This window comes from Pseudopodoces humilis, chromosome 18 (genome assembly GCF_049639895.1).
Source record: "Pseudopodoces humilis isolate 2021_Gansu_Grassland_sample_001 chromosome 18, ASM4963989v1, whole genome shotgun sequence".
In the NCBI taxonomy this organism is placed as follows: Eukaryota; Metazoa; Chordata; class Aves; order Passeriformes; family Paridae; genus Pseudopodoces; species Pseudopodoces humilis.
In genome coordinates this window covers 4,216,221-4,228,439 of record NC_142217.1, presented here as the reverse complement: position 1 = coordinate 4,228,439, position 12,219 = coordinate 4,216,221, and the positions used below count along the sequence as shown (strand labels likewise).

The following is a 12,219-nucleotide window of genomic DNA, read 5'->3' as shown; positions in this document are numbered from 1 at the left end:
GCCTCCCCTGGCACAGCTTGAGGCCATTCCCTCTCATCCTGTCCCTTGTCCTGTGGGAGCAGAGCCTGACCTCCACCTGTGAGCACCCTCCTGCCAGGGAGTTATGAAAGTGAGAAGGTCTCCCCTGAGCCTTCTCTTCTCCAGGCTGAGCCCCCCAGCTCCCTCAGTCCTTCCTGTAGGACCTACTCTGTAGACCACATTTGTTCCCTCACTGCTGTGCTGGGAGGATTTCTAGGTGACTTTACAACCTGGTCCTAAATATGAATCCAACCACTGAGAAAAGTCTTTAATTGAAACAGCAAATCCTGTTTTCCTCTTCCCTTTACCTCTCCAGCCTTTCCCTCCTCAACACAGTGGCATCCTCTGGTCCTGGCCTCTTCCCTTCCCTTACCAGCAGGGATTCAGGAGGACTGCTCCCATAGCTGGGACTGTTCACATCAGCTTATCACTGGAACAGCCTCATAATGAGGGATTATTCAGGGGCTGCTTTTTATGCTTACAGGAATTGGGCTGAACGAGCAGTTGAGGAAGCACCAGTTACGAGCAGCAAATTACACAGGGGCAGAGTCCAATAAACACAATTTGACTGGGCCTTGTCCTCTTTGTCCCTGTACTTTGTACCCTCTGGTTTCAGACAGCTGGCCCTGCCACTCTCCAAGCAGCTTTATGTTAGGAAATGCTCCCTTTTCCCTGCATCCTGCCCAGTGACTGTTGCCAGATTTGGGCCTTTCTTCACTGTACAAGACGTTCTATCTTTACACATTTAAAAAATCCCAAAAGCTGTTACTTTGCAATATATGAGGTTATCAAATATGTGCTGTGTCCCAGAGTAAAGCTGAATAATTCAAATAGCAAGTAAGACCAAAAATTAGCATCTAAAGTTTAGTCCCAAGACTGCCTTTAAAGAGAAGTGGTGTTAGCTATTATCACATTGCACAAATATCAAGAATTTAATTTTCTGTATTTCTGTGTTTGTTTTGCAGGCTGCATGTTCAGAGAAATTACTTTAATTATTTATTGCACCACAAATTTTGGCAGCTTTCTCTGAAGAATTAATAGTAAAGTATTTAATAAAATTACCCAATCAACCTACTATTTCAGACAAGGTATGAGAAAGTGTCATCTGATAATGACAGCTGTTCATTAATGCTACAGGGGTCTATCAGATCAACAGTGAAGAAAATTTTTGAAACTGAAAGTGAGATTCTGAGAAAGCTTAGAACTACTGAAACCTTTCAGAAGCCAGAAATAGGAACATTAACTCTGGGGCTGTTATTCAGTTTCCTCATGTCTAATTCCCAACTACAAACTTTGTTATTGGAAGGACTTTGCCCTTCCAGTCTTCTTTGAACTTGCTTGAAAGTTAAGAGTTTTTTTGAATGGAATAATATACAGATTTCTCTGGCCACCACCACTACACCTCCTGCAGAGCTTTACAGTCACCAGCAGCACTGGGAGAGCCCTGGGGAGCCCAGACTGGAGACAGGAATGCTGCTCAAACCTCTGCCCATGGCTTCCATGCAGAGCCCTCCCTGGACCTGGCAGCTCATGGATGGAGCAGAAATCAGACAAGAGATGGAAAAGGCTCAGTGCAGGCAATGAATGCACAACATGGAAGTTTGGAAGCCTGGTGTTAAAAGCTTCTGGCAGAATCTCATACAGCTAAATTTTCAAAGAGCAGAAGATTTTCTTTGGGCAGTGAGAATGCTGAGCAAATTTTACCTCAAATTTAAGTTCTTGATCCAAAAGAAACAAGAGAGGTATTCTCATCTCATTATCAGGAAATATTAACACTTTTTTATTAAGGGAAGAATGTTTAAAAATAGATTTTTAGGGAAAATACTAAAAATATTTGGTCTCAAAAGACAGTTTCAAGTTTGTTAAAACCCTAAATGACTAGAACATCCCTAAAGCACCAGAGCCTCTGCAATCCTAACAGGTACCACCACATGGTTGTTTCATTTTATTTTAGTATTTCCTTTTCAATAGATCATGTTATTAGACAGATCACAACTCTGTACAACAACAAAGCAACCTTTCAAATCTTCCAAGCTGAGTGCTTAATAGGATGAGGATAATTTTTCTGACTCTAGGTGCTCATTAAGTAATAAATACTTGATTGAAATTTGAAGAAATGTTCTGCTGTTCTTCAAAATCCAGCTGGAAGCAGAGTAATTTCAATTTGTAACTTTGTATTTTGGTTAACTTGCTCTCTGTCACATTGTATTTCAGTGTCCAAAGCTGTGATTTCATAAGGGAAAGGAACATAAAACTAAAGCATCACACCAGACCTTAACTTTCAAAAAACAGCATAATTTGATAACATTGTAAAACCTTAGACATGCCTTTTAACCTACACTTCGTTTTTGTAAATTAATGCAAATGAAACAAACTGCTAAAGATCTTGGTTTTTTTTTTGTTTGAAGTTCATATTTTAAAAACAGAATAGTCTGAATAAGTGGAAAAACCTTTCTTAGGTGGAAATCCCTGAATTAAGTAAGGAGACAAAAATTAGGAGGGACCATCCACAAGATGAGTTTAATAAAACTGATAGATGTTCGTGGTTTCAGGGGGGTTTAAACTCAGTTTTTTTCCTGGGAAGAATTTGAATTAACAGGACTGTGATTTCCAGAGCCTAAGAATGCACAATACAATGTGACACCTGCTCCAACAAACTCTTACCCATTTTTAACAGTTTCCAACCAAGTCTGGGATCAGCAAGGAGTTTCAGTGGCAGAACCACCTGCTGACAAACAGCATTAAAATCCACAGAGCTGTTACTGGTACCCTGAGGAGCAGCTCGGAATTGATTCCAAACACAGCCAGGTAGGGACTCCAGCAAAGCAAACCACTGTCAGCTGCTCCCTGGTGGGAAGGCAGCAAACAGGAGGTGGAAGGAAAGGAAGAATCAAGCAGATCCCTGTGTATCACACACTGAAAAACACCTGAGAGCATGAGACATAAACTGCAATTCCTGGTTAATTATCTCAACACTGAGCCCAGTGACTTCTGTGGAACCTTAACCCATGGCTGACTGAAATCTCAAAAAACAACTGGTAAATATATGCAGAAGATTGAGCCTACACATTGTAGAGATTTTATCCTGCTTGTTTACTCTGCAAATGGACACTGGCAGCTCCAAGCAAAGGACTCGGAAGGCTCAAACACCCCAACTCCAGGATTTTTCCAGGCAGGTAAGGGAAGGCAGACACTCAAAAGACCTTTGTTTTTATATTTCTGAAACAGAACACTGATCCCAAAATAGGTAGCTCAGGGGAAGATTACCAGGTAATTAAAAGTCACCAAAGAAGATAAACCCAAGAACACTGGAGTCTGCAACCTGGTAAGAATGGTCATTTTCATGGGGAACTCTGAGCCATCACAGAGATTTGTATTTGGCTTAAAGTTTGTTAAATTTACTTTCCTAGAAGGAAGGAAAACAGAGAGCAATCCAGTGTGAGTTGTTTCTTTTTCCACCTGCATGGAGCAGGCATGGATGTGCATCACAGGGCTACTCCACCTTCCTTCCAATGCATCTCCACTCCACCAAAAGCTCACAGCTTCTCTCTGAAAATCTGGGTTATGTTGTTCACTCTCATTTTGCATTCCTGCTCCCCTCCATCATTTCATCTCCTTTCTCTTCCTGCCACCATTTTCAGCAGCCCTGTTCCCTGCACTCCATCCCATGGTAGCTCCTTTCATCCCACCTCATCCTCTGCAACTCACATCTTAGACTTCTGTTTCTGTATTGCCATTTTGGGCAAATATTGCTTCTTTTGCCCTGCTCTTTGTGGTCACAGCTGCATGAATTCTGATGGAGTAGAGCACATTTTCCCATGAAAGGTGTTGTTCTGTTCCACCAGCTGCAGCGGGGGAGATAAAGGGGTGTATCCCAAGTGCAAGTTAAGGCTAGAGGTGCCTCAAGAAGGAACACGATTAATGCAGGACACCACCTTAAACACATTATTTCTGCTCTAAAACAGTTCTCAGAAATATGATAATGACACTCTCCTTTAATGGAAAAGAGGCATTTAATTTAATAATTCTGCTATCCCAGGAAGACAAGTAGATTCTGTTCCCTTTTTTATCACTATGGCAACTCTCTAAGATACTGGAATCTATTACTGAGTGTGGATAGGAAATAGGGTATTTCACTCTACTCTCATAAGCCAAGGAATGTACAAACTTCCAGGCTGAAAAAACCCCCCCAGCACTTAAAACCTTTGTTCAGCTGCCTTGGTCTACAGGAGTCATCACACTGCAGTGCTCTGAGCAGCAGCTGTGGGAGGTGCTTCTCCTGTTTTGCTTCTTAGTTCTCTTCAAAGCAGAACAGCAATTCCATTTCCTCTAGTTCTGGAGTTTCAAAGATTTTATAGAGGAAGCCTGTGACCAAACCTACAAACCTCACCTGAGGGTGCAGCTCAGAGGTGATGTGACACAAGTGAGAAGTTCACTGATATAATCCTGAAGACACCTTTCAGAGCAGACTGGACCCGCACACTGTGTTTGTTGTTTCTTCTGCTTTTAAAGCTTTTTCCCTCCCTTCTTTAGCAATGCTGACACATCACAGTACTTCTTCCTCTAGGCCAGCATCAAGGAGATGGGTTATGCTCCCTCTTGCTCCCCAAGTGTTCAGGCTGTAAATAAACTCTACCCTCCCCTCCTTTAAGTTTTTATCAACTGTCCCCTCACCTCCACCACCACAGCTCTCACTCCAGGAGTCCAGGGTACTCCATCACCACATTCCTCTGGAGCTCCCAGGGTGTGCAAACCAACACAATGGGCTGCAAATCCCACTCCCTGTTACAAGCACATCATTTCCTACTCCCTTTTTTTAGCTTCCTCTCCAACACACTGGCAGAAACCTCACAACTGTATGCAGCAATGCTCCTTGCAATCCCTTTTCCTTTGGGAAATTCTGCTCTCCTGTGTTGCCCCCAGCCCACTTTTCACTCCAGGGTTTCCAAATTTAATTAAAGGTCTGGCAGGACAGACCAAGTTCAGCCTCAGTTTTCCTAGGAGAGAGAAATCACCTGCATTTGTAGACATGTGCCAAGGAACAGCACCCATCTCTGATAATGCTTCTGGATTTGTATCTTATACCACCCAAACCAAAAACCCAAAGCAACAAACTTATCTCCAAGTTAAATGTTGATTTTCATAAAATTTTGAAGCACTGACTCTGTACATAAATGGAAGAAGGTTATTCTGGCCAAGCATTTAAACCCAAAACAATACCATGAGATTTGGACTGAGCCATCAACAGAAAAAATACTGAAAGGTTGATATGAGAATCAAAGAACTCAAAGCAGCATGGGCTCAGAGGAAAATAAGCCTGGCTGAGGTAATCTGATTATGATCCAATCCTATAAACTAAAAATAGTTATTGTTAATATTCAATTCAGTATCTGCTGGATTTTTTTTACTAAAAAACAGCCTGGAAAGAAAGGAAGCAAACGAGACAAGCTTGGCCAGACTTTGAAAGCCATGAATCTGCAAAATGCTTGAAGAAGAACAAATGTGAGCTCTCAATATGCCAACAGGAGGGATGAAAAGACAATTGGATAAGGGGAAAGTGCCATTGTTACGTGTCTGGAGTGATGGGAATGCTGCTGCAACAATGACCAACACGCTGTAGTAGCTCAGGAATGACAGGTAAAAATGACAGAATCCAGAGAGGCCTCAAGTAGGGTTCAAAGGACTAATGGACATGGCCAAAGACAGGCTAATTGCAATCTAATAGCCTAATTTATTTAGCTTACTATTTAAGCTTATTAATTTGCTTATCTTATTAAGGCAAGGACTGAAGTGATTCTAAAGTACTGGTTTTGGGAATAAAAAGGTGGTAACAAATATTTTTTATTTAGCAAAGATATCAATAGGTAGGAGCTGAAGCTCTGTAGATTCAAAGCCAAAATCAGAAAAAAATGGAAATTACTAAATACCACTGAAATCATTAAGATTATATTCATGTTTCATTTAAATAGTGTGTGCTTCTACTCATCAATACGAGTTAGCTCACAAAAATCATAAGGCCTCTAATCAGAGGTATCCTGTTTTTGTACCACTGTCATTTTCATATGCTTTTGTCCTTATAAAATGGAACCTTATAATAGAAAGATAATTACAAATTCTCTTGTGCTTGTCCAGAGACAACACAGAAAAATGAGAAGAAAAAATTATCTCTGGAAACAAAAATAATCTGAGACCTTGACTAGAGACCATTAACCAAATCCAGGGACCAAAGTCCAGGAAGGCAGAGGTACAGAAGAGGAGCCAAGAAATTAATTAAACTATTGCACCCTCCTCTGCACCCCAGAACTGTGTTACTGAGCATGGCTGAGTGCAGCTCCAGGTGATGGCTCTTGTAAAGACATGAGATCACAGACAGGATGGACTGCAGCACAGAATTCCATCCACTCACTTAATCCTGCAGAAATTAAGTTGCCTCTTCAGACTGACATTGACTGCAGGATCACAAACCACTTATATTGTTAGTTAGGCATCCTAGGGAAACTGCACATCTCCCCCTCCCTCAGATCAATTTTTCTCTAATCACTTTGGAAATCACTGGTCAATTTGACCCATTTTTCCTAATGGCCTCACAGATAATTAAGTTCCCAAGATTGCTGAGCAGATAGATGGACAGGTAGATTATGACACAGTCATGGTTCTGGCCAGAACAGATTTATTTTTTGCAGTAGGTGGGAGGGGGCACATCCAGGACACGGGATATTCTGTACCACCTCCCATCACTGCTGGGGGCAGGGGAAAGGGAGTCTCTTCCAGGGAGAAGGGGTTTTTTGAGCATTTTGCATGTGAATCACTCACCTCCCTGTTTGTTTTCTTATCTCATTGCTGTTTCTTGCTCTTATCTCAACCCTTTTGATCTTTTTCTTTTGTGCCTCTCCCCCCTCTAGCCCACAGCAGGGGGAGGGGGTCAGGGAGAGTCTCAGTTGTGAGCACTAAATTGGGGAATACCATTCTTAAACCACAACAGCTTTATCTGGTACCCAGCGTGAGGCTCCAAGGGTTGAGATAACAACAGATCTGCAGAAGTGGGTTGGAAACAAATTTATCTGAGCATTTGCTGTATTAGATAGGGAGCCGCTGGTCACAGTGTTGCTTTGTCTGTTCATGTGGGTGGGGTACTTAACCTGTTTCTTTAAGTGCCCATCATTTTTCAGAGCAGGGAACAGGATGGCTTTGTTGCTGTACTGTGTGGTATCAGTTTATGACATGATAACATCGAGAGCAATGAGGGTCATTTGGGATGGGTGTTCAGTGCTGCTCTCCTGCCCTCACCTCAGCACTACCTTTGGGAATCCATTAATAATCATACACAGTCTGTGGGGGGCAGAGGAGAGAATGATTTTCCACAGCTTTCCACCCCCATTTTGTCCTTCAGGCCTGTTACAAGAGTTTTTGAGGATTTTTAATTTCCCTAGGACGTTAAGTACACAATCCATGTGGCGGAAGTTTGCGTGGAGTGCACCATGGCCACAGGCCAACTCACTGGCAATGATGTCAATGAAATGAGAATGGGGCTTCAGGTGACTCCTTAACTCTGACAATAGGAAAATCATCTTTTTTCCCTCCCTACCAACCTGTGGAAGGACTGACCAACACTGTGGACAGATCAAATTGAGCAAACTAGAAAGTAAAAGCCCCATGTGGACACCAGTACAGACCAGACTCTGCTACTCGGAGCAAGCTGCCGCCAGCTTGAGAGGGGACACACCACCAGGTTTTATCTGCATGGTCACAGAGAGGACATGAAGAAGTGGGACAAAAATCCCACCTCTGCCCTGGCAGCTTGAGCACGAGAGTTGAGAGGAAGAACAACCACCACAGGAAATTCTTTGAGGATAAATGCCCCTCCAGTTTCCTGTGGGCACATCCTCAGACAGAATGAAAGGCTGATGTTATTTCACATCCTCTTGAAGAGACCTCTGGTTCGTATTTGCAAGAGAGAAACGAGTACCATGATCAGAACTAGAGGGGCCCTGCCCTCAGCCAGGTGGAAAAAAGGGACTATTTGATCTCTTGGACTGTGTGGATCTGTGGCCTAGCACATCAGATGCACAAGAATCTAAGGCTTTATTTAGTTGACACCAGCTCACAGTGTCCCCTGATGCCACTGAGATCCGTGGGGCAGAATCCATCTCTATTTCTGGGGTGGCAGGGGGATCCCAACAGCTGATTGTACTGAAAGCTGAAGCAAGCATGACTGGGAATAAATGGCAAAACACTCCATTGTGACTGGCACAGAGGCCCCAGGTATCCTTGGCATGGACCACCTCAGGAGAGGGTATTTCAAGATCTCAAAAGGGAATCGTTGGGCTTTTAGAAGAGCTGCTATGGAGACAGAGAATTTGATAGCTGAATTCCTTGTTGGGTCTCTCAGGGGACCCTTCTGCTGTGAGACTGATGAGGGATGAAGAACAAGTACTGATCACTACCACAACAGTGCCCTGTTGGTAGCACGGCACCAGCTGGCCCTGTGGGACCCCATCCATGGGATGGGCTGTGGATTGGAGAGCTGGGAGTGCTCAGCAAGACCTGCTCACCCTTTAACAGCCCTACACAAACAGTGTGTCAGTCCAATGGAAAGTGCAGGCTGACAGTGGACTATGGCCTGAATCAAGTCCCACCATTACTGAGAGCTGCTGTGCTGGACATGTAGAAACTGGGAGTGGGAACACAGCTCCACTACTTGTCATGGACTGATCCAGACTGCACTGGAAAAAGGTGAGGCTCCAGAATACTTCCAGCACATTGATGACATCACTGCATGGGAGAACAGGGCAGAAGTTCTTGATAAAGGGGAGAAGAAAATCCTCCAGAAGGCCAGTTTTACCATAAAGCAAAGTGGGGTCAAAGGGCCTCACTGTGGGTTTTTGGAGGATGCACATCCCAGAGTAGTCAGCTCTCTCCATCTTGTGACATGGAAGAAAAATTTCAAGTGGAGCCCTGAACAACAACAAACTTTGAACAGATCATACAAGAGGTTTTCAAGCAGTAGCCCCTGGGCCAGTCAGGACAGGACAGGATGTAAAAAACAGGCTCTACAGTCCAGGTGAATGGTCCTTCGTGGCCTGTCTGGTAAAAAGCACCTGGGGAGACTTGAAGACGTCTGGGGTTCTGGAGTTGGGGATACAAAGCATCCAAGGCCTGTTACAACCAAACTGAAAAAGAGATCCTGGCAGCCTACAAAGAGGTTCAAGCTGCTCCCAAAGTGACTGGCACTGAAGCACAGCTTCTACTGGAACCCTGACTACCAGTGCTGGGCTGGATGTTGAGAGGGAACGTGCCTTTCACACAACATGCCACGTGAGCTCCTGATGCAGTTTGCAACCAGCCAACAGCACACCAGCCCTCCTGACCCAGAAGACATCTAGGACTGATAGAACCCACAGCCACAGACTAAATGAACTGAACAGACATCTTGGAGGAACAGCCGCTAACTACAGAAATGATAGCTGTGCTTGTGGGAGATGCATATATATATATATATATATATATACACAAATTACCTATACAAATATATAAATATAAATACAAATACACCTAGTTGGAAGGTGTAGGAATTGGACACGAGTACACTGTATAGAATAAGAGGTAATGTCCTGGACAGGGTTAGTTTTTTTGCAGTAGCCAGGACAGGGCATGGTCAGGATACTGAGGTTATTCTGTACCACCTCATGCCATTGCCAAAAAAGAGGAATCTCTTCTGGGGAGAAGGGGGTCCCCCTGGTCGAGTGAGCCAGCAGGAGGGAGTGGGGGGTAACGCTGTTCTGAGCATTTTGCATGTAAATCGTTGCCTCTCTTATAGACTTCCGTTATTAATATCGCTGTTGTTCCTGTTTCTTACCTCACTGCTGCTTCCAGTAAATTGTTCTTATCTCAGCCTGTGATCTCTGCCTTTTCTGCCTCCAATTCTCCTTTCCATCCCATACAGGGAAAGGGGGACCGAGTGAGTGGCAGTGCAGTTTGCTGAATCTCAGTGGGAGCACTAAATTCGGGAATACCACCCCTAAACCACGACAGACTATCGCAGATTGACATCTCCATGAAGGAAGGCACAGAGACCTCTGCCTTCACCCACTGCATTTAGCAACAGACACATTACCCAGGGCTCTTGAGGATCCACCATTGTCCTGTCAGCACCTCGGAGATTATCTGAGGACAGAGGGGGGAGTTGAAAGCTCGACAGGAAACAGTTTAGAAGACCCCCCTGGTGGGGGTGCTGTAAAGAGCTGCAGCTTCAACAGTGACAGTGTGAGGACACACAGCCAACCTACTGGGTGTGCTAGTCTGATCTGTTCTGACAATAAAAAAACAGGAAGGTCAGAACCACCTTTTTTTCTCACCAAACTCTTCCCACACCTCTGAACCTGACAAAATAGCTGTAGGAGGAAGTCACAAAGTGAGCTTTTTAGTGAGCCACCACTATCCCTGTATTATTCTGGACTTAGTCTATGGTATAAAAACTACAAACCAATTTAAGTCTCAGATTAATAATTTAAATTATTTCAGAGAACAGAACATGACTGTCATAATTAAAGATGAGAGAGAGCAGAGGCATCCTCGATCTGATCTGTTTTGATAAGAGGCCAGATCTTCACAAACTAACAGCAGTGTTGAAGAGTTGCATACGTGAGAGCTTGGCTGTTCAACAGTGTAAATTGCTCTAGTAAAACACATCTGCCACTCACTACTGCTTTCTTCTAAATCCCTGGATTTGCAAGGAAGGACGTTCTCCCTGCTTCCTCCTGCTGCACCATTGGCATGTGATACAAAATGCTAAAGGCTGAGGAGACAGTAACTATTTCCACCCTTCAAGAGCTGCTGTAAACTCTGATGCCGTTTTCTGAATGTCTGAGCTGGAACTTTAGGGTTCCACTTCATCAATAGCCTTAGGCTGAGAGCAGCTGTGCACAAACACTCCAACCTTTACAGAGCCACAGCTACTCAGCATCTCCCATGCTTCATCTAAAATCCCCAATTACATCACTGAGATGTTAGGGACACTTTTCTTCTCTCTTGTTTTTATTTTAGAAAATAGAGCAAGCTGGCACAAAATGGGAATTCTGCACTTCCCACTATGATCTACAGATCCAAGCAGTATCCTTTGGGTTCAGCATGAAGAGAATGACTGGGTACAGACCCAGTACCATGCTCCTGCCTCCAGGCAGTTGCTACATGGGGATGACTCAGAATTTCCGGCCATGCCATCCCAAGCCCTTTACTTCCTTCTTTTATGGGCCTCACCAAAATCAGCCACTTCATACTCCATTATTAGATTAAGTCTTCAAATCCCTTGCCATCAAATTACCACACCTACCTCAAATCTCGGCTTTCAACACACGAGTTGGTTACAACGCTCAGCATTTTGTTCCCTTTTTCTCTCTTCCCATCCACTGAAATGTTTTTACAAGCAGCACGTCACCTTGCTTGGCTTAAATAGCTCTAACTTTCTTCCTTTGGATCTTTATTCTCTCTTTCAAGACAAAGAAATCAAACAGTTGGGTGTCTCAGATGCTCAGAAGTTACGAACTGAAGTCTACAAAGTACTCTGAATGAAGGAGTCACTCTGCTCTAGGTAATGGAAGACCTAAGAAATTCAGACTGACAGGCAATTCAGCTGCTTTTAATGCTGCTAGTGACAGTGAAAGAGGACAGGGCTGCTCTCATAACGCTTACTTGTGCTTCCCAGAGAGGTAACACACAGAGACAGGGACCTGTGCCTTGCCATCTGCACACTTCACCAGCGGATCCCAGGTGAGCAGAACACACACAAGCTCCAGAGCTGCTATAATTTGGCGTCAATCCTCTGCAGTTAATCCCTCCTCAGCCCCTGTGTGCTGCTGCCACGACTCCCAGCAGTGCTTTGCTCACAGACTCAGTACCAAAGAGCAGTTTCCAGCAGGCACGGGCTGAGGACTTTGCTCTTTGGACTCTTATCTCCCTCTGGAATGAGGCCCAAAGCTCCAGCACGAAGCAAGGTCCACCTCACCGACTCCGGCTCCCAGAGAAGCGCAAAAGACAGGTCCATTCCATTAGGAATTCATGTTCATTTGGGAAGGGGAAAGACAGGCTTTCTTTACTACACTGGCATCATCTTGCATCTGTTTACTGACAAAAAAAAACACTAAGTCTCTACTAATTGCTATTTCATCCTATAGTAATGTGTTCCAAAAGAAAGTCACCATGGCG

At 44.0% G+C, this 12,219-nt stretch overlaps 1 protein-coding gene across 5 annotated transcripts in view; it reads right to left on the bottom strand.

The window, feature by feature from the left end:
* CREBBP (CREB binding lysine acetyltransferase) overlaps nt 1-12,219 on the bottom strand; it is a 95,250-nt gene that overhangs the window by 57,586 nt on the left and 25,445 nt on the right. The gene's annotated exons all lie outside the window — the stretch shown is intronic.